A 23,694-nucleotide genomic window follows, 5' to 3' on the forward strand; every position below is an offset into this window, starting at 1 on the left:
CCTGGTTAAATAAAGGTGAAATAAATAAAAATGTGACATGCTGGTAGAAATTAGTTCAAACAGATTGAACTTTTCCTGTATTAAAGTCCCCGGCCACTAGGAGTGCCGTCTCTGGATGAGCATTTTCTTGTTTGCTTATGGCCTTAGACCGCACTCAACGAGCTGTATTAATGTCAGCATCGGTTTGTGGTGGTAAATAGACAGCTATGAAAAATATAGATGAAAACTCTGGGTAAATAGTTTGTTCTACAGCTTATCATGAGATACTCTACCTCAAGCGAGCAAAACGTTGAGACAGCACCAGCTGTTATTGACAAATACACAGACCCCTCATCTTAACGGAGCTATTCATTCGGTCTCGCCGATGCTTGGAAAACCCAGCCAACTGTATATTATTTGTGTCATCGTTCAGCCACGACTCGGTAAAACATAAGATATTACAGTTAATGTCCCGTTGGTAGGATAGTCTCTAACGGAGCTCATCCAGTTTATTCTCCAATGATTGCATGTTCGCCAATATAATGGATGGTAGAGGTACCCAAATCTCACAAGGTACCCAAATCTGCGTCCCCTGTGTCGGTCTCCTCTTCATGCGAATGAAAGGGATTTGGGCCTGGTCCGGTATCAGCAGTAAATCCTTCGTGTCCGACTCTGTCCATTCACCCTTTTGTCTTTTCCTATAACCAACTTTGTAAAACAAAATACTGTAGTGTAGAAAACATTCTCTAAATTCTATAGCATGTATCAAGTTCAACTAGACATTAAAATATGACCTTTGTCTTTGGAAACTGCAACACCCACTTAACTGATGCTTTTACCATTTACATTTCAGTGTTTATCTCATAGAAAGAATGACTAGAACGTGCATCCCCATTAGAAGTGCCAAGCCTGTTCTAGTCATTTTATTTATGTGGTTCATCTATCCTCCATCTAGATTGTGATGGACTTTACAGTATGGTGGAAAAGGAGGAATTTGGACCCGAGATGTTAAATCGCTGTACTACGTAACGGTTTGACTCATCCTCGAGAACTCTATTTCCTTGCCACACTGAATTTCTCATGCATGGTGTAGTCAGTGACTCAAACCTCCGTTAAACATTCATTCAGTTATAACGAGAAAGGGAAGAGAAGAGCATGTTTCGAGTCTGGAAATCATAAATGTTTTGTGCGCTTCTTCTTCACATTTGAGTGACGAAGCCTAGAGCGATGGCCTAAGTCCCCATGTCACGCAAGGCGTGGCAACCCCTGCAGTGGAAAGGAAGGGTGCATCTACTGAAAAACAGGTCTTTGCCACCGGACCTGCTTAACCAACTGCATAAGAATGTGCACCTATTGGCCTGACTAATATTTCAGTTTTTCCTGAGCTGTTGCATAAGCTGCTGGGGTCAAATAAAAGTTGGCAGATATAGAAAATGTCAGCCAATTTGTCCCTGGTCACTAAAATAACCAGATCAATGAAACACCACATGGATGTACAGCCTGTATTTACGCCCTGCCTACGTTTTACCAATAGGAACCTCTGTCCCCACGTCTCCGTCTCTGTCTGCGTGTGGATTTGTGAAATCGACCTCTGTTAAGAAAGCCAATTAAGGCTGGATTTCTGTCACTTTACAGCACTGCGGCTCTTTACAGAAATACACTTTACAGCCGTGTGGCAGTTTCTCAATAACAGCGCAGTGGAAAATAGCATAGTGATTTTTCGGGACTTGATGTTTGCCTGGGATTTAAGTGGCAGCACGAGGGGGTGGCAAGTTGCGTTCCATCAGTCATGAAAGAATTGGTTTCTACTCTCAGTTCTCAGACGCACTCCCACACAGGGGGGGGTCTTTACAAATGTTCCGGCAGTTAGAAGCATTAGTTTGTGGCATTTTTAAATGCGCAGGCAACAAGTCCCATTTAATGAACTTCCCTAATGGTTATCCCTGCCGTATCCTTTTCTTCATATGTCAGATGTGTCTTAAAGCTTTGCCTGAAAAACAACATTATTATAACTGACTACGGCCCAGTTTACGATATCTTATAAAAAGGAAGTCAAACTTCGGTCAAGGATTTTTCTGCCATTGAAATGCTTGGGTGAACCACCTACAGTAAGTGTTTTTTTTTCCGGGTTGCCCAAGTCCTAAAAGTGTAAAATAAATAACACTTTCGGTGTAAACGACTAAAAACAAGTATGTAGGAAAGACAATGGACCTAGATATGGGTGGCAGGTAGCCTAGTGGCTAAGAGCATTGGACCAGAAAGGTTGCTGGTAGAATCCCCGAGCCGACTAGGTGAAAAATCTAGTGATGTGCCCTTGACCAAAGCACTTAACCCTAGTTGCGCCTGTAAAGTCGATCTGGATAAGAGCGTCTGCTAAATTTCTAAAATATATTACAATATAATCTTTGAGAACTAACAATCACCTAAATAAAAGCTAGACAGTCAGGGAGAATATGTGTGAGCAAAAGAACACAGCATTATGTGTGAGCAGAATTGTGTGAGAGCAAAATAACACAGCATTATGTGTGAGCAGAATTGTGTGAGAGCAAAAAAACACAGCATTATGTGTGAGCAGAATTGTGTGAGAGCAAAAGAACACAGCATTAGCAAAACACATAGAACTGCAGGAAATTAGCTTTAAACTGATACATTGTCTCTCAGCTGCATGGCAAAACGTGTAGAATTACAGGAAATTAGCTTTAAACTGATACATTGTCTCTCAGCTGCATGGCAAAACGTGTAGAATTACAGGAAATTAGCTTTAAACTGATACATTGTCTCTCAGCTGCATGGCAAAACGTGTAGAATTACAGGAAATTAGCTTTAAACTGATACATTGTCTCTCAGCTGCATGGCAAAACGTGTAGAATTACAGGAAATTAGCTTTAAACTGATACATTGTCTCTCAGCTGCATGGTAAAACGTGTAGAATTACAGGAAATTAGCTTAACTGCAAAAATGTGAGCATTTTGGGGAATTGCAGGAAATCTCTCTACACCACCAAGGGTGGGTGCCTAAAATTCTCTCTAAAATTCAGCTGACCGCACCCCTTGCCATGCCCACCACCTAAGCCCCTTTTTGATTCAGAAAAAACACTGACTTCAGCTCATTAGAAAGATGGAATTTCTTATAGGGAGTCTGTAGTGACAGCCCTTGCTTGGGACATGAAAGTGTTGGAATGCCATTTACCCAAAGACAGTGTATTTGAATGAGCTACGGGGGGGGGGGGGGTGTCTTGGTAAATGAGTGTGTGAGTTAAATCAGCCTTGGAATGAATGATCAGATGCAATTACAGTACAGAGATAGTCAGGCAGAGGAACCGTGAGTGTATGAAATTACAGCACATCAAATGAATGGATTCTGATTAGGCAATCTGAGGTAAAGGAGGAAGACATCTCAATACTATAAGGAACAAAAGTATAAAATAAAACATGCAACAATTTCAAAGATTTAACTGACTTGCTCATAGAAGGAAATCCGTATTAGGCCATAATCTATGTATTTCACATTGGCGCAGCCAATTCGTTTTTCCCCCACAAAGCCAGAATTAGTTTTCCCCATAACTGCAGTCAGATTAAGACCCTGGTGAGGACGACGAGCACGTAGATAAGCTTCCCTGCGATGGTTCCTTACAGTTTGTGCAGAAATTCTTCAGTTGTGCAAACCCACAGTTTCATCGTCCGTTCTGGTGGCTGGTCTCAGACAATCCAGCAGGCGAAGAAGCCGGATATGGAGGTCCTGGGCTAGCGTGATTACAGGTGGCCTGCGGTTGTGAGGCCGGTTGGATGTACTGCCAAATTCTCTAAAACAACGTTGGAGGCGGCTTATGGTAAATAAATTAACATTCAATTCTCTGGCAACAGCTCTGTTGGACATTCCTGCAGTCAGATTGCCAATTGCATGCTCCATCAAAACTTGAGACATCTGCGGCATTGTGTTGTGTGACAGAAATACAAATTTTAGAGTGGCCTTTTGTCCCCAACACAAGGTGCACCTGTGTAATGATACTGTTTAATCAGCTTCTTGATATGCCATGCCTGTCAGGTGGATGGGTTATCTTGGGAAAGGAGAAATACTCACTAACAGGGATGTAAACAAATTTGTGCACAACATTTTATAGAAATGGGCTTTTTGTGCATATGGAACATTTCCGGGATCTTGAATTTCAGCTCATGAAACATGGGACCAACACTTTACATGTTGCGTTTATATTTCTGCTCAGTATAGATTGCTAGTGGGTACAGCAGTACTTAGAGCAAAATTGACTAGAACATACTTTAGAATAGCAAAGCCTAGTCAGTGATTTAGCTTTACTTTTGTGTACATGACACTGACATGAAAAATGATATGCTGCAAGGTCTGAAATATCTCAATGAAATGGCACAATCCAATAGCATTACATTTGATACAATCACACCACACGATCCCAGTTCCTAAACCTACTTATACCAGCAACATTTCCCCATGGTAAACCCACACACCTAAACGTAGCAATATAACGGTACTGAAACAACCCTAGGTTTCTCATTATTAGAAATAGAACATATTTCTAGAAAAATAACCACCATACCCAAATTCTGAGGTACTCCAGCGACGTCCTCATCCACAGGTTCTTAAGTCACAGGCATTCTGAAGAGATACAAAAGGAGCAGGCTGAATTGTAATCAAAAGGATTCCAGTAAAGTAGCTATTAGCTAGTGACTTCATTTGACCCTCCGTGATAGAAAGGATTCAGTGCACGTGCTGCTATGCTGGGTTCCCTCCTCCAGAATCGTGATACACCAAGGGGACTCGCTTACCTGAGACAACCTTAAAAACGTTGTGTGTGTGGAACAACTACTATATCATACCCAGTTACCTAATGATGTCCACTGGGATTTGAGTAACATAGCTCACAATGATATCAGGTTTCGAAATTAGGTCACTGGAGAAAAAAAAAACATCGGAGAACTTTTTACACCCCCAAAACTGTTCCGAGGCACTCTACCTAAAACGTTCAATCAAATATTGAGAGAGTGTTTCATGTTTGAGTGGAAATTCATGTGAGGCTGATTACACAGCAAGAACACTTCATACAACATTCAGCACCCCACTTTCACAATCTTCAATTACCTGGATTTGGTGGAAGTTATAAATTAGGCTACCATTTTTAAAAAACTATTTTTATGAAACAAAGCAGGCAGAATACTGTAATTTAACACAATGGGTGTTTAATATTCCTGTATCAAAGAACTCTTGAAGGATATGTATATTTTTTGAAAAATAAATTATCCTTAAAATTGGCTAATACAGAGGTCTCTCTCTCTGTGTGTGTGTGTGTGTGTGTGTGTGTGTGTGTGTGTGTGTGTGTGTGTGTGTGTATCAGCCTTGAGCTGATCACACACACAATATTATTCAGTGTAAAAGCGGTCTTTTTTTTTTTGTGCTGCTCAGGGCTATGGGTAAGCAACCTTTGCAGGAAGATGTGTCAGAGAATAACAAATGTGAACGCCTGTGCTGTAGTCACCAGCAACGCGTGACAATCAGCTAGTGGTGCCCTGGATTACAGAAACGCACCATGGTTTTTTTCTGGATCAAAATGGGGCTTAATTGGTGGGTGTGACAGGGGCGTGGCCATGGGCGTGGCCAATGGTGTGCTAGCCAACTATTATTTTTTTAAGGCACTCCTGTTGGCCGCAGTGACAAAATATAGCTGTTTTCAAGCTCATATCCTGCAATTCTACACAGATAACAAATCAGTTTTAACACACAAGAAATATCACTTTTTTTTATGGGTGTTCATTTTTTTGTGGAAACAAGTTATAATTTAATAAAAAGTTGCCATTTTGACAAATTAGACGTGCAGAAATAAAAGCAACTTCTGAAAATGAATACTCGGATTATAGTGATGTGTCTGATCTCGCCAACCATGTCAAGCATGTTTAGATTGGTGTAATCTAGAGCCAAGTGTGTTGATTTTTAATCCAAGGGTATCTTTGACAAACATGTTGAATTATGCAAGACAACACAACAGTAATTAATGAGGCAATCTCGACAATGCAGGTGATTGAGTGCAGATAGGGTAGTGTTTGGTGCTTGCAGCCCTGTTCCACCCATTTATGCAAATACACAATTTATTCAAATGAGGCACATAATTGTCTTTATTTTAAAAAAATATATTTTTACAAAACCTGATAAAAGAAAATTGTTACATTTCAATATAAGTTGAACACCTGAATTCCCACCAAAATCTCATTTGTAAAATGGTTTGTGTGCTATAACTCAGTCAATATCTGATGGTTTATACAATTTCAAAAAGTATTGATATTCATTGTCCAACTGTTGCATTAAAAACATCATTTTGTTGACTGTTGCTAATTGGAAAGCTCATTTCCTGAAATTCTACACATCTTGCCGTGGCTTATGCTATCAGAGTGATTCAAATAGTTTAACAAAATCAAAATGGGGGCCTCCCGTCATGACAAAAATACATATGGCATAATATTTAGAATTTTAGATTCTCCCTGGCTGTCTAGCTTTTATTTTAGTGATTGTTTGTTCTCAAAAATAAATTAGGTTCAGATTTTTTTTCTACACAGAATTTCTTTCCCAATCCAGAACAACGGTCCAAAAAACACTTACATGGTCCACCCAAGACTTTCCCACGCAGAAAAAAACTGCACACACACACACAAAGTCCACAAACACGTATGCATACACTTCAAACAGTCTCAGCACTGTTTGACATTTCACCTAATTTAAAATCATGTAATTTAAGCCATGGAGAAAATAATGGAACATAGTGTTTTCCTCACAGAGGTCACCCAGTGTTTTAGGTAGAACACTCTTATAGGGCTCATTTACTATAGAACAAGCCCGTCAACAATAAGGGAATCAAATCATTTATTACAAAAAAAGAGAAATGTACCTTTTTAGCCTATGGCTTAAAGCGTAAGGGCACAGCTGTGGGAAGAGCTTGACCACAGAGATTTATGGTCGTCACAAATCAATCGTAGAATTTCTATTTTAAGAGCCATCCTTACGGTCACTCCTGAACAGTGGGTTGGTGTAAGAGTACCCCTTGTTGCGAAGCGTTTCTCTTACCACTGCCCTGGTAGCACTCTATGACATAGTTTATAACTGCTGGGATGTTCATGTTACGCCTAATTTGTGCTCCCCCTGCTGTCATTCTGTGCTAATGTGGCTGTTTAGATGCCTCTCTACTCTATGTCCAGCATCCTGCTACCTGGGCTTTGTTTAACTTTCTGTAACAAATGAATTCGTAAAAGTTGATTGATTGTACCGCCATTTTTGCCTCATCAACCCAATATAGCGACCAATTAGAGCAGCTGTTGGTGGCGGGCTGTAAATGGGTGGTGTTAGGGGGAGATGGGGGCACACAGCTGGTGGACTCAAGGTTACCTGAATTGGTCCAATGAAAAAGCAGCTGCATATAAAGTGAACCTAGCGAGAGTTGTTTGCAAAAAAAATAAAAATAATGAACTAATGTTTCCACTGAGGTGATGGAAGGACAGTGCTCTGTTATTAACAAGCACCTGGACCGGGCGGTGGTGTGCTCTACAGGGCCATGTTCAGTCTTGTTTGGGCTAAGCTTGAAAGCTACGGTTCATATAACTGAACCCGTGGAAAATAGTCATTATTTTCCAGGGACATTGAGTATGGGAGAGAGAATAATAACCCGAGTCATTATGATACACTCAGGGCTTTTGATTTGGTGGAACCTAGGTGGCTGGTTCTCCTTCACACCGATTATGGACGCATGTATTATGCGTCTGGAGCTACTGTACTAACAACAACAAAACACTAGACATTTACTACACATTTTGTGGCTCTTCTGCCTCATTTACATTTAGTCAACAGAAACATTACCTTCTTGTATCAATGAATAAATAAACATGTTTAAGCAGGCTCTAGTTCAAGCTTACGAGTGAAAAGCATTCTTCAGTGAGGAAACCATTGGAGAATATCCCAAACAGCAGGAGGTCCAGTGTGCCATGCAAAACTTGACAAGCAATTCACAAAACAGTAAGGCCACAATGTACAGAAGGGAAATGAATGTGTATTTTAACACTATAAACAGGAGTGATTTTGTGCATTTTCCATACACAAGAAAAAGGGAAACCAAGGACAGAGAGTAATGAATGAAAAGCATACTTTGTGTGTGTGTTGCGTGTCTGTGAGGGGGAAGAGTGAGAGAGAGAGAGAAGGCGGTAAAGCAGGATGATAGAGAATGGTGGATGAATAGCCACTCACCTTTAAGAGCATATGCTACGTGTTCCAGACTGATCGCCCTGGGTGTGTCCCCTCTGGCTCCTCTTCCTGCCCCTCCTCCTCCTCGCTTTCTTGGCATGTGAACCTCCGGGCTACCGATAACCTGAAACAAAAGAAGGTGGATGGAAAAACACGGTCGTGTCAGTACCTCCGAGGTGTCAATCTCCCAACTCTTCGAATATGTAACAAGCCAGACAGAGCTGGGACTCAGGGGACAGTGTGCGAGGCAAGCCTCATACAGGAGTCTTTCATTCTCTGTCCTTGACATTCACTCCCACACGTCTGACTGCCTGAATGACTGCTGCCACACATTAGCTCCCTCTTCTAAGCACGGTGATGCTATTGAGGGAAAATAAGGCCTTGATAATACATTTCTGCTTCGATTGAACCATCGGTCTGGAAGAGAGACCGTAGTCCTTTTCAAACAGAGATCCAGTGTTTCTAATGTGAGCATGATTAAGTGACAACTTAATTACTTTGTTTCCTTGGATGAGCCCTGGAGTTGAGTGTGTGAAGTCATTTGTTCAAAGTAAGGTCACAGGAGCCAAACTGCCCTGTCAAGAGCATGACTAACACCCCGGGCCCAGCCAAATAGATACAGTAAACCTGACAATCTCTCACCTCCAATTTATTAAGGCTTACCTTCGGATATACTGGGATTTTGAATCCTTCATTTGAATAAAATAAATGAAAGAGAGTAGCCGAAGACCCGACACATTTGTTGCCTGCGGACGAGAGCCAGCCAGTCTACAGCTCGACTCTGGCAAATCAGGGCTAACTTACTGACTTGTCTCTGCCAATCAGAAAGTCGATGAGACAAAGCTATGAAAGTATTTCCAGGGTTAAAATGTGTGCTACTGCAGATTGGACAAGGTTCACAGTACCCCTTGGTTGCTGCGTAGATTAAATACTGTAGCCCACAGGTTACCTCAATGACATATTTTTAGCTTCATGCTCAAGTCATGAACAAAAAAAAAAATCTAAGTTTGAAGTCTTAGAAAATAAAATGTTCAGCACTGCAGTGGGCCATAGACTGCAGCAGGGTTCTCTAACTGTAGGGCTACGTTTTTAGAATGTATTTCTCCATTTTCATTGACACAAAAGATGGTAAAAACACCAGGAAATCAGCTGAGTGATTTTAATTTAATAAATCTGTTCCCAAATATTCCCACGCATAAGAGACACGTGATCTTATACAAACTGTAAGCAAGGTTTGAAATTATTTTTGGGGGTCAAATATATCCGTTTAGGCTTCTTGCGGTCAATCTGCAGTCTACAAATTATTTGTCATTATTTTCCAACCCCCTGACCATCCACTCAAGAAAAAGATTTTCACCTCATTCTCCAACTCAGTCTTTCAGAATTATTTACAGACAAGACACCATTCATCGTTGGCCCAAAACATCTTGATTACTGTCCAGTCATAGCTGTCAGCAAAGCTGTCAAAGGCTGGCTACTTTGAAGAATCTCAAATATATTTCTTTAAAACTTTGTTGGTTACTACAGGATTCCATGTGTGTTATTTCATAGTTTTATGTCTTCACTATTATTGTACAATGTAGAAGTTAGTAAAAATAAAGAAAAACCCGTGTGTCCAAACTTTTGACCGGTACTGTAGTTAAGCTGCAGCTGGCCCAGAACAGAGCACACATCTTGCTCTTCATTATAATCAGAGGGATAATATTAATACTATGCATGCCAGTCTCTCTTGGCTAAGAGTTGAATAAAGACTGACTGTCACTTCTTGTTTTTATAAGAAACAATGTGTTGGAAATTCCAAATTGTTTGCATAGTCAACTTACACACAGCACTGACACACACACTTACCGCACCAGACATGCCACCAGGGGTCTTTTCACAGTCCCCGGGTCCAGAACAAATTCAAGGAAACGTACAGTATTATACAGAGCCGTGACTGCATGGAACTCTTCCATCTTATATAGCACAAACCTGGTTTCAAAAAACAAATAAAGCAACTTCAAGGCACCACGCCTCTCCCCCACGTGACCTACTTGTTGTGTGACTGTACTGACGCGCATGTGTGACTGTACTGACGCGCATGTGTGACTGTACTGACGCGCATGTGTGACTGTACTGACGCGCATGTGTGACTGTACTGACGCGCATGTGTGACTGTACTGACGCGCATGTGTGACTGTACTGACGCGCATGTGTGACTGTACTGACGCGCATGTGTGACTGTACTGACGCGCATGTGTGACTGTACTGACGCGCATGTGTGACTGTACTGACGCGCATGTGTGACTGTACTGACGCGCATGTGTGACTGTACTGACGCGCATGTGCGACTGTACTGACGCGCATGTGTGACTGTACTGACGCGCATGTGTGACTGTACTGACGCGCATGTGTGACTGTATTGACGCGCATGTGTGACTGTATTGACGCGCATGTGTGACTGTATTGACGCGCATGTGTGACTGTACTGACGCGCATGTGTGACTGTACTGACGCGCATGTGTGACTGTACTGACGCGCATGTGTGACTGTATTGACGCGCATGTGTGACTGTACTGACGCGCATGTGTGACTGTACTGATGCGCATGTGTAACTGATAGACGTGTGAGCGCGTCCTTTGTAATGCCTGTTCGTACCGTGCCCGATCCCGGTAAGACTAGCTGTCGCCATTGGCGTCGGCTAATGGGGATCCTAATAAATCAAAAACACCCGAGGCTAGGATATAATTAAAAGCATCAGGTGGAATGTCAGTTAAAATGTCAGCAGCTGTCTTCTGACTGGGAGACTGTTCACAGTGGGCCTACATGGATAAATCACAAATCATAACGCAAAAGTGAGAGGGGAATGAACTGTACCGTGTTATGCATGTGGGGGAGTGACAAGAAAATATGCAAATCCCTTTAAGTATCATCAACAAGAGACCACAAGAGAGAACAAAATGCATTTCAGTCATATTGGATGTGGGCCTAAGTAGTGAGCAGGAGGATTGGATCTAGTTTATCCATGTTGCTTTATACACTGCTCAAAAAAATAAAGGGAACACTAAAATAACACATCCTAGATCTGAATGAATTAAATATTCTAATTAAATACTTTTCTCTTTACATAGTTGAATGTGCTGACAACAAAATCACACAAAAATTATCAATGGAAATCAAATTTATCAACCCATGGAGGTCTGGATTTGGAGTCATGCTCAAAATTAAAGTGGAAAACCACACTACAGGCTGATCCAACTGATGTAATGTCCTTAAAACAAGTCAAAATGAGGCTCAGTAGTGTGTGTGGCCTCCACGTGCCTGTATGACCTCCCTACAACGCCTGGGCATGCTCCTGATGAGGTGGCCAACTCCTGGACAGTCTGTGGTGCAACGTGGCGTTGGTGGATAGAGCGAGACATGATGTCCCAGATGTGCTCAATTGGATTCAGGTCTGGAGAACGGGCGGGCCAGTCCATAGCATCAATGCCTTCCTCTTGCAGGAACTGCTGACACTTCAGCCACATGAGGTCTAGCATTGTCTTGCATTAGGAGGAACCCAGGGCCAACCACACCAGCATATGGTCTCACAATGGGTCTGAGGATCTCATCTCGGTACCTAATGGCAGTCAGGCTACCTCTGGCGAGCACATGGAGGGCTGTGCGGCCCCCCAAAGAAATGCCACCCCACACCATGACTGACCCACCGCCAAACCGGTCATGCTGAAGGATGTTGCAGGCAGCAGAATGTTCTCCACGGCGTCTCCAGACTCTGTCAGGTCTGTCACATGTGCTCAGTGTGAACCTGCTTTCATCTGTGAAGAGCACAGGGCGCCAGTGGGGAATTTGCCAATCCTAATGTTCTCTGGCAAATGCCAAACGTCCTGCACGGTGTTGGGCTGTAAGCACAACCCCCACCTGTGGACGTCGGGCCCTCATACCACCCTCATGGAGTCTGTTTCTGACCGTTTGAGCAGACATGCACATTTGTGGCCTGCTGGAGGTCATTTTGCAGGGCTCTGGCAGTGCTCCTCCTGCTTCTCCTTGCACAAAGGCGGAGGTAGCGGTCCTGCTGCTGGGTTGTTGCCCTCCTATGGCCTCCTCCACGTCTCCTGATGTACTGGCCTGTCTCCTGGTAGCGCCTCCATGCTCTGGACACTACGCTGACAGACACAGCAAACCTTCTTGCCACAGCTCGCATTGATGTGCCATCCTGGATGAGCTGCACTACCTGTGCCACTTGTGTGGGTTGTAGACTCCGTCTCATGCTACCACTAGAGTGAAAGCACCGCCAGCATTCAAGTGACCAAAACATCAGCCAGGAAGCATAGGAACTGAGAAGTGGTCACCACCTGCAGAACCATTCCTTTATTGGGGGTGTCTTGCTAATTGCCTATAATTTCCACCTGTTGTCTATTCCATTTGCACAACAGCATGTGAAATTTATTGTCAATCAGTGTTGCTTCTTAAGTGGATAGTTTGATTTCACAGAAGTGTGATTAAGTTACATTGTGTTCATTAAGTGTTCCCTTTATTTTTTTGAGCAGTGTATATGAGACATGAAGAAGAATTGTAAATATCATACATGTGATGGATCAATCTGCATGGAAACGGATCCATTTTTTCTGACTGCTCTTTGGTAGACTGCAGAGAGAAGTCAGCAGCCACTTAAAAATGGGGCCTGTCAGTGAGAGCTGCCATGGGCCTATTCCTCCTGAATGCACCATATTGCATCACCAAAACCCCAGCCCTATAACACATCCCTACCTACAATCCCGCTCTGCCCATGCTAAACCGTGTGACAATTTAATCCCATCATATTTCCACTCCTGCGCTTCGTAGAGCACAGGCTCACACAGATGGACAGACCGTCCTGGACGGAGACAGTGGGCATAGCCGAGAGGTGACTGTGACAGTCTTCCATACTATAGTGACATTAGTTCCTCGGCCAGGGCTCAGAACATGTTTGAGTTATGGGGGCCTGAGGGCTACGGTGCAGAGGGAGTGTCCGGCTGGGTCTGAGAGATGTCAGATCAATGTGTGGCAGCCTCCTCACTCTCAGGTCATGGCTTCCTGTCTCCCCAAGGAACATACAGTATGGCACCAGGCAGCAGGCACCACACAGGAACCACACAGTGGCAAAGAGCGGAGTCACTGGTTGACTGAATGAACAGCACATTTTGAGAGAGCGGCATCTTTAGTACATGCTAGATGAATTGAACTATTCTTTAATTGTATTTCACCACAATGGAATGTCTCTAAATGACCTTGGATTTCATATTCTGTTCAAAACTACCACGCAATCAACTGTGCGGATAGAAGTGTGATTTTCAAGATTCAAATCAACTTCGAAATCCTTTGTAGGAAATGGAAAATAACATGTATAAAAACACAAACGAGAACAATGACTCAAACACTGTTTACCGGGGATACTATTTCCAAGAGGCTGACAGGTGTGTATAATTACTGCCGCGTTGGCGCTGGTTGGAGGAAACTAATGCAGTTTGCAGCTTTGAACTATGGTAATTATTTTCCTTTGCCTATTACATTGAAGCTTAAAAAAAAGGGGCAATCTGCGGTTGAAACGATAACAAAGCACTTTCCCAGTCTCTGTTCTGTTAAAAAGCTGCGGGATGGGGCCTGGAGAAATGTAACCACTCACCAATTAATAGAGAAGAGTTATGAATGCAAGGACTGACCATCCATGATATTAACATGACCGTTTTAACTATGTTTTCAGGCTATATAGTGTTTGTTTACAAACATTGGAGTAAAACAAGCTTATATTTTGGGTTCTCATGGAGTGTGACAGTTGAACTAAGCTCATGAGGCATTTATAAGTTCTATTCTTCAAGAATCAATGGGTATTAGGGATGCAAACTACGGTACATTTTGCTGCCAACTAACCGACCCTCATTAACCGGTCACATTTTTTTCCAAACAGTAAAATGATGTGAACAAACAGAAAATACTTGTATGCATACAAGGAAAGGACATTTTTCATTTCGAGCTTCATGTAAACATGCAACAATAGCCAGCCTATCGTATTACACTATAGCCTATTATTGAGCATTCACCTCATGTAATGAAGCAACATTTCTCAAAATGCAATTTGTGGGTTCTAAATAAACAGCGCACCTAATGCAAGCTGTGAGAGATGAAAATCTTAGTTAGAATGATGGGGAATCTAATAGTAACAACTAGGATGGGTTGCTAATATGACTAGGATTGTGCCTTTGGCTTCTAAACAACAAAATAAAGTTAATGTGAAAATCAGTAGAACAGGAGAGAAATGCTGGTTATTGGCATGAGGAAGTCTTGCAATTGCATTCACGGTTCTACGGGTGGATTTTGGCAAGGCTACTTTGAAACAAGGTAACGCCTCATTATGTGAAGTCAAGTAAAACGTTCAGGTTTCAAAAGAGTACACTGCCTCAAGCTCCCATTGGAAAGTGGTGGGTGACGCGCTGAGTACTGTTGACTATAGCCTATGCCAGGGGTATCCAACCTTTTCTAGCATGAGAGCAACTTCAAAAGAAATGAAACGTGTCGCTAGCTTTCAAATTAGGCTCATTCTTCTCTTCTCTCCCTTGCAACTCTTCCCTGGATCTTTAGTGCAATACTTTCTCTTGTACACTGTGTTTTCTGTCAATATACCTAGTAAAATAAATGGTTCATAAACTATTTATAAAAATAAAATAAAAAACTTTATCTAGGCAAGTCAGTTAAGAACAAATCCTTATTTACAATTATGGCCTACCAAACAGCCTCCTGCACAGGGGCTGGATGTAATAAAAAAAATATAGGACAAAAACACACATCACGACAAGAGACAACATAACGCTACATAAAGAGAGACCTAAGCCAACAGAGCATGGTAGCAACACAACATGACAACATGGTAGCAAACATGGCAGCAGCACAAAACAGGGTACAAACATGACTGGGCACAGACAACAGCACATAGGGCAAGAAGGTAGAGACAACCATACATTGCGCAAAGCAGCCACAACTGTTAGTAAGTGTGTCCATGATTGAGTCTTTGAATGAAGAGATGGAGATGAAAACTGTCCAGTTTGAGTGTTTTTTTGCAGCTCGTTCCAGTCACTAACTGCAGCGAACTGAAAAGATGAGAAATCCAGGGATGTGTGTGCTTTGGGGACCTTTAACAGAACGTGGCTGCTGTACGTGGAGGATGGGGGCTGCAGTAGATATCTCAGATAGGGGGGAGTGAGACCTAAGAGGGTTTTTAGAAATAAGCATCAACCAGTGGGTCTTGAAACGGGTATACAGAGATGACCAGTTTACAGAGGAGTAGATTGCAGTGATGTGTCCTATAAGGAGCATTGGTGGTGTAACAGTATAGCTTCTGTCCCTCTCCTCGCCCCTACCGGAGCTCGAACCAGGAACCTTCTGCACACATCAACTGCCGCCTCCCATGAAGCATCGTTACCCATCGCGCCACAAAAGCAGCGACCCTTGCAGAGCAAGGGGAACAACTACTTCAAGGTCTCAGAGCGAGTGACGTCACCGATTGAAACGCTATTAGCGTGCACCCCGCTAACTAGCTAGCCATTTCACACCGGTTAATGGTGGCAAATCCGATGGCCGAATGGTAAATAACATCTAGCCGCTCGAAAGCACCCTTACCTTCCGATCTATAAAATTTGTCTCCGTAGTCTAGCATTTTTAGCACTTGGTCATCAAAACAGTTAACAATTCTAAATGCAACGGTGCGTTATTTGTTGTGCAATAACTGGGCTTATAAAAGTATGTTTCACTCCAGTGCGCCATATAAAAACAGGTGATATTTTACATTAGTAGCCTAAAAACACATATCTTGATTAGATTGATGCAGGGGGTTGAATACCCGTGTCAGAATCACCTTCGTCAGCAATTACAGCTACGAGTCTCTGTGTAAGTCTCCGAGCTTTTCACACCTGGATTGTACAATATTTGCCCATTATTTGTATTTTTTTTTATTCTTCTAGCTCTGTCGGTTGTTGATCATTGCCATTCAGCCATTTAAGTCTTTGCCATAGTTTTTTTTATTTAAAATCAGCTTGAAAATCTAACTAGGCTACATTCAAATCAATCTTGGTAAACAACTAGTGTATATTTGGCTTTGTGTTTTAGGTTATTGTCCTGCTGAAAGGTGAATTTGTCTCCCAGTGTCTGTTGGAAAGCAGACTGAACCAGGTTTTCCTCTAGGATTCTCTTTTCCGTTTATTTTATCCTAAAGAAAAACTCCCTAGTGCTTGCCAATGCGAAGCATACCTATAACATCATGCAGCCACCGCCGTGCTTGACAATATGACGAGTGGTACTCAGTAATGTGTTGGATTTGCCCCAAACATAACACTTTGTATTCAGGACGAAAACTGTTTCTTTACCACTTTTCTTGCAGTATTACTTTGTCTTTTTGCAAACGGGATGCATGTTTTGGAATATTTTTAGTCTGTACAGCCTTCCTTCTTTTCACTCAGTTAGGTTAGTATTATAGAGTAACTACAATGTTGTTGATCCATCCTCAGTTTTCTCCTATCACAGCCATTATACTCTGTACTCGTTTGTAGATCACCATTGGCCTCGTGGTGAAATCCCTGAGTGGCTCCCTTCCCTCTTTGGCAACTTGGTTAGGAAGGGTGCCTGCATCTTTGTAATGACTGGGTACATTGATACACCATCCAAAGTATAATTAATAACTGCACCCATTTACCAATAGGTTCCCTTCTTCGCGAACCATTGGAAAACCTCCCTGACCTTTGTGGCTGAATGTGTGTTGAAATTCATTGCTCGGCTGACCTTAGGTAGTCAATCGAAAAGTATGTTAAAACACTATTACTGCACACAGAGTGAATCCATGCAACTTATGTGACTTGTTCAGTACATTTTTACTCCTGAAAAAAAGTATATAAATAATAAAATGTCCATTTAGGCTTGCCATAAGAAAAGAGTTGAATACTTTTGGACTCGAGACATGTCAGCCTTTCATGTGTAAACATTTCTAAAAACAGAATTCCACTTTGACATTATGGGGTAGTGTGTAGATCAGTGACACGAACTCTGCATTTATTCCAATTTAAAACAATGTGGTGTGATTACTTTCTGAAGGAGCTGTACATATGCACCAGTTTAATACCACTAAATTATGAAAATTAACCCATAGACTGATAAGCATGACTGGAGAAATATATTTTCGGGGGTTAACCGATGAATGTCCTTAACTGGGGTCGCATTAGCTTTCAGATATCAAAACACAGACCATCAAAACATCTGTGTTTTAAATTGAAAGTCAACTGTTTCTTTAATAGAGTAAAGTTTTTAATCACACAAAATACATTAGTGCAACACATTCGTCAGAAACTCGTTTTAAAATCAGATTTGCTATTTGGCTAGCAGCCACAACTTGTTTATTTTTGACCTAGGCAAGTCAGTTAAGAACAAATTCTTATTTTTAATGACGGCCCAGGAAGTGTGTTAACTGCCTGTTCAGGGGCAGAACGACAGATTTGTACCTTGTCAGCTCGGGGGTTTGAACTTGCAACCTTCCGGTTACTAGTCCAACGCTCTAACCACTAGGCTACCCTTGCCGCCCCACACGAGTACATTAGCTTACAACGAAAAAGCAAGGTATTGTTTTGCAAAAAGGATACATGGCCATCATACTTCTAATGTTCATCATAGAAAGAAAGTAGCCAGACTACATTTCCCAATGTTTTGCTTCAAGTTAACCTTCACTACTAAATCGGAGAAAAACTACACCTGTGATCCAATGAGGAGCGCAAATATATTTAATCCGAGTGAAGAAGTGCAATTATTTATTACTTCTTTTACATACATGATTTGGAACGAAGCCGGACTTAAAATAAGAAATATTTACAAAACACAGCAAGATAATTTTTTCTGCGTTCTCTTTCCTTCTCAGAGTAAAAATAAAGCAGAATCCTGCCCTAAAGCGTATTGTATTCATTTAGAAGTAAAAAAAAAAAAAAATGGGATGTAGCAACTGAATTGCACCTTTAACTTTCTCACGTTAAGACTTTACTAACTATGCCTTAGAATAAAGCTCAGCAACATTTGCAATTATGAAACCTTCTTGGCCGATATATATTATATATATATATATATATATATATATATATATATATATATATATATATATACATACATAAGTTCCTCGGCCAAGAAGGTTTCATAATTGCAAATGTATATACACATATACATACATACAGTGGGGCAAAAAAGTATTTAGTCAGCCACCAATTGTGCAAGTTCTCCCACTTACAAAGATGAGGCCTGTAATTTTCATCACTGGTACACTTCAACTATGACAGACAAAATGAGAAAAAACAAATCCAGAAATTGTAGGATTTTTAATGAATTTATTTGCAAATTATGGTGGAAAATAAGTATTTGGTCACCTACAAACAAGCAAGATTTCTGGCTCTCACAGACCTGTAACTTCTTTAAGAGGCTCCTCTATCCTGTACTCGTTACCTGTATTAATGGCACCTGTTTGAACTTGTTATCAGTATAAAAGACACCTGTCCACAACCTCAAACAGTCACACTCCAAACTCCACTATGGCCAAGACCAAAGAGCTGTCAAAGGACACCAGAAACAAAATTGTAGACCTGCACCAGGCTGGGAAGACTGAATCTGCAATAGGTAAGCAGCTTGGTTTGAAGAAATCAACTGTGGGAGCAATTATTAGGAAATGGAAGACATACAAGACCACTGATAATCTCCCTCGATCTGGGGCTCCACGCAAGATCTCACCCCGTGGGGTCAAAATGATCACAAGAACGGTGAGCAAAAATCCCAGAACCACACGGGGGTGATCTAGTGAATGACCTGCAGAGAGCTGGGACCAAAGTAACAAAGCCTACCATCAGTAACACACTACGCCACCAGGGACTCAAATCCTGCAGTGCCAGACGTGTCCCTCTGCTTAAGCCAGTACATGTCCAGGCCCGTCTGAAGTTTGCTAGAGAGCATTTGGATGATCCAGAAGAAGATTGGGAGAATGTCATATGGTCAGATGAAACCAAAATATAACTTTTTGGTAAAAACTCAACTTGTCGTGTTTGGAGGACAAAGAATGCTGAGTTGCATCCAAAGAACACCATACCTACTGTGAAGCATGGGGGTGGAAACATCATGCTTTGGGGCTGTTTTTCTGCAAAGGGACCAGGACGACTGATCCGTGTAAAGGAAAGAATGAATGGGGCCATGTAGCGTGAGATTTTGAGTGAAAACCTCCTTCCATCAGCAAGGGCATTGAAGATGAAACGTGGCTGGGTCTTTCAGCATGACAATGATCCCGAACACACCGCCGGGCAACGAAGGAGTGGCTTCGTAAGAAGCATTTCAAGATCCTGGAGTTGCCTAGCCATTCTCCAGATCTCAACCCCATAGAAAATCTTTGGAGGAAGTTTGAAAGTCCGTGTTGCCCAGCAACAGCCCCAAAACATCACTGCTCTAGAGGAGATCTGCATGGAGGAATGGGCCAAAATACCAGCAAGTGTATGAAAACCTTGTGAAGACTTACAGAAAACATTTGACCTCTGTCATTGCCAACAAAGGGTATATACCAAAGTATTGAGATAAACTTTTGTTATTGACCAAATACTTATTTTCCACCATAATTTGCAAATAAATTCTCTCATTTTTTAAAGTGGGAGAACTTGCACAATTGGTGGCTGACTAAATACTTATTTGCCCCACTGTGTGTGTGTATGTGTGTGTGTGTGTGTGTGTGATATATATTATAATATAGTATAATGTAGCCTACAAGTAGAAGTGTTTAGACTGTTCTGAAAAATACGGTTCAAATCTGTACCAAAATGAAGTGTAAAAACCATCCAGATGGATATTAGGCACTAAGTGCCTTAGCAGCTGAAACAATCATTCATCCTAAAAGATTCAACACGAATGCAGGAAGAGTGTACAAAGAAAACATGTCTTATACAGAATAACAGATATGTCAAGAGCCCACTCACTACAGATGAGTCATCTGATCACATTAATTTGTGAATGACAGGCAGAATCTTAAACCCCACCACTCCAAACGGACAGTTGAACAAGTCGATCAACTCAATTCGTTGTCTGTGAAGCGCAGACACTTGCTCTTTCATCCAGTGAAAATACACTAGTGAATTAGGAAAGTATTGAGATCTTAACTTTTTCCACATTGTTTTCCACATTACAGCCTTATTCTAAAATTGAATAAATTCCCCCCCCCCCCCCCCCTTCAATCTACACACAATAACCCATAATGACAAAGAAAAAAAACACTGAAATATCACATTTACATAGAGTTGAAGTCAGAAATTTACATACACCTTAGCCAAATACATTTAAACTCAGCTTTTCACAATTTCTGACATTTAATCCTTGTAAAAATTCTGTCTTGGGTCAGTTAGGATCACCACTTTATTAAAAGAATGTGAAATGTCAGAATAATAGGAGCGAATGATTTATTTCAGCTTTAATTTCTTTCATCACATTCCCAGTGGGTAAGAAGTTTACATACACTCAATTAGTATTTTTTGGTAGCATTGCCTTTAAATGATTTAAATTGGGTCAAACATTTTGGGTAGCCTTCCACAAGCCTCCCACAATAAGTTGGGTGAATTTTGGCCCATTCCTCCTGACATAGCTGGTGTAACTGAGTCAGGTTTGTAGGCCGCCTTGCTCGCACACACTTTTTCAGTTCTGCACACATTTTCTGTAGGTTTGAGGTCAGGGATTTGTGATGGCCACTCCAATACCTTGACTGATGTCCTAAGCCATTTTGCCACAACTTTGGAAGTATGCTTGGGGTCATTGTCCATTCGGAAGACCCATTTGTGACCAAGCTTTAACTTCCTGACTGATGTCTTGAGATTTTGCTTCAATATATCCACTTAATTTTCCTGCTCATGATGCCATCTACTTTGTGAAGTGCACCAGTACTTCCTGCAGCAAAACACCCCCACAACATGATGCTGCTACCCCTGTGCTTTAAGATTGGGATGGTGTTCTTCAGCGTTCAAGCCTCCCCCTTTTCCTCCAAACATAACGATGGTCATTATGGATAAACAGTTCTATTTTTGTTTCATCAGACCAGAGGACATTTCTCCAAAAAGTACAATCTTTGTCCCCATGTGCAGTTGCAAACCGTAGTCTGGCTTTTTAATGGCGGTTTTGGAGCAGTGACTTCTTCCTTGCTGAGCGGCCTTTCAGGTTATGTCGATACAGGACTCGTTTTACTGTGGATAACAATACTTTTGTACCGGTTGCCTCCAGCATCTTCACAAGGTCCTTTGCTGTTGTTCAGGAATTGATTTGCACTTCTCGCACCAAAGTACGCTCATCTCTAGGAGACAGAACGCGTCTCTTTCCTGAGCGGTATGACGGCTGCGTGGTCCCATGGTGTTTATACCTGCGTTCTATTGTTATGAACGTGGTACCTTCAGGCATTTGGAAATTGCTCCCAAGGATGAACCAAACTTGTGGAGGTCTACAATTTTCTGATTGGCTGATTTCTTTTGATTTTCCCATGATGTCAAGCAAAGAGGCACTGAGTTGGAAGGTATGCCTTGAAATACATCCACAGGTGCACGTCCAATTGACTCAAATGATGTCAATTAGCCTATCAGAAGCTTCTAGAGCCATGACATCCTTTTCTGGAATTTCCCAATCTGTTTAAAGGCACAGTCAACTTAGTGTATGTTAACTTCTGACCCACTGGAATTGTGATACAGTGAACTATAAGTGAAATAATCTGTCTAAACAATTGTTGGAATAATTGTCATGAACAAAGTAGATGTCCTAACCGACTTGCCAAAACTATAGTTTGTTAACAAGACATTTGTGGAGTGGTTGAAAAATGAGTTAATGACTCCAACCTAAGTGTCTAAACTTCCGACTTCAAACTAAGTATTCACACTTTACTCAGTACTTTGTGGAAGCACTTTTGGCAGCCTCGAGTCTCCTTGGGTATGATGCTACAAGCTTGGTACACCTGTATTTAGGGAATTTCTCTCATTTAGATACAAATCCATGCTCTGGCTAGGCCACTCAAGGACATTCAGACTTGTCCCGAAGCCACTCCTGCATTCTCTTTATCCTGTTGGAAGCTGAACCTTCGCCCCAGTTTGGAGGTCCTGAGTACTCTAGAGTAGGTGTTTATCAAGGATCTCTCTGTACTTTGCTCCGTTCATCTTTCCCCTCGATCCTGACAAGTCTCCCAGTCGCTGTCGCTGAAAAACATCCCCACAGCATTATGCTGCCAGGTTTACTCCAGACGTGACACTTGGCATTCAGGCCAAATAATACAAATCTTGGTTTCATCAGATCAGATAATCTTGTTTACCATGGTCTGTTGTTTAGATACCTTTTGGCAAACTCCAAGCGGGCTATCATGTGCCTTTACTGAGGAGTGGCTTCCTCTGACCATAAAGGCCTGATTGTTGGAGTGCTGCAGAGATTGCTGCCCTTCTGGAAGTTTCTCCCATTTCCACAGAGGAACTCTGGAGATCTGTCAGAGTGACCATCGGGTCCTTGGTCACATCCCTGACCAAGGCCCTCATCTCCCGATTGCTCAGTTTGGCCGGGCAGCCAGCTCTAGGAAAAGTCTTGGTGGTTCCAAACTTCTTCCATTTAAGAATGATGGAGGCCACTGTTCTTGGGGACCTTCAATGCTGCAGAAATCTTTTGGTAACCTTCCCCAGGATCTTTTCCTTGACACAATCCTGCCTCGGAGCTCTAGACAATTCCTTCAACCTCATGGTTTGGTTTTGCTCTGACATGCACTGTCAACTACGGGACCTTATTAAGACAGGTGTGTGCCTTTCCAAATCGTGTCCAATCAATTGAATTTACCACAGGTGGACTCCAATCAAGTTGTAGAAACATCTCAGGGATGCTCGATGGAAACAGGATGCACCTGAGCTCAATTTCGAGTCTCATAACAAAAGGGTCTGAATACTTATGTAAATAAGTTGTCTTTTATTTTTAATACATGTGCAAATATGTCTAAAAAAGCGGTTTTGATTCTTAATCCATATTTAAAATCAATTTTAGAATAAGGCTGTAACTTAACAAAATCTGGAAAAAGAAGTCAATATTTTCCAAATAAAAATCACACACAGTCATGCAATCGCAGAGGACAAACATTGGCAGTTGAATGGCCTTACTGAAGAGCTCAGGGACTTTCAACGTGGCGCCATCATAGGATGCCACCTTTCCAACAAGTCAGTTTGTCAAATTTCTGCCCTGGTAGAACTACCCCGGTCAACTGTAAGTGCTGTTATTGTGAAGTGGAAACGTCTAGGAGCAACAACAGCTTAGCCACGAAGTGGTAGGCCACACAAGCTCACAGAACGGGACCACAGAGTACATAAAAAGGAATAATGGTCTGGGGCTGTTTTTAATGGTTTGGTCTAGGCCCCTTAGTTCCAGTGAAGAGAAATCTTAAAGCTACAGCATACAATTACA

General features: G+C 41.8%; 1 protein-coding gene across 7 annotated transcripts in view; it reads right to left on the minus strand.

Annotated features, from left to right (window-relative positions):
• tjap1 (tight junction associated protein 1 (peripheral)) overlaps nt 1-23,694 on the minus strand; it is a 78,534-nt gene that overhangs the window by 33,118 nt on the left and 21,722 nt on the right. For 5 of the 7 annotated variants that reach the window (XM_036983163.2, XM_090237888.1, XM_036983168.2 and 2 more), the window contains 2 exons: nt 8,233-8,353; nt 4,550-4,608 (listed from right to left, as the gene is read on the minus strand). The gene's annotated coding sequence lies outside the window, so the exon portion shown is untranslated. The remainder of the gene's footprint in view (nt 1-4,549; nt 4,609-8,232; nt 8,354-23,694) is intronic. The other 2 variants (XM_036983179.2, XM_090237890.1) reach the window with 1 other exon arrangement.

Source organism: Oncorhynchus mykiss, chromosome 1, assembly GCF_057628025.1.
Source record: "Oncorhynchus mykiss isolate SJ-2025 chromosome 1, ASM5762802v1, whole genome shotgun sequence".
Taxonomy (NCBI): Eukaryota; Metazoa; Chordata; class Actinopteri; order Salmoniformes; family Salmonidae; genus Oncorhynchus; species Oncorhynchus mykiss.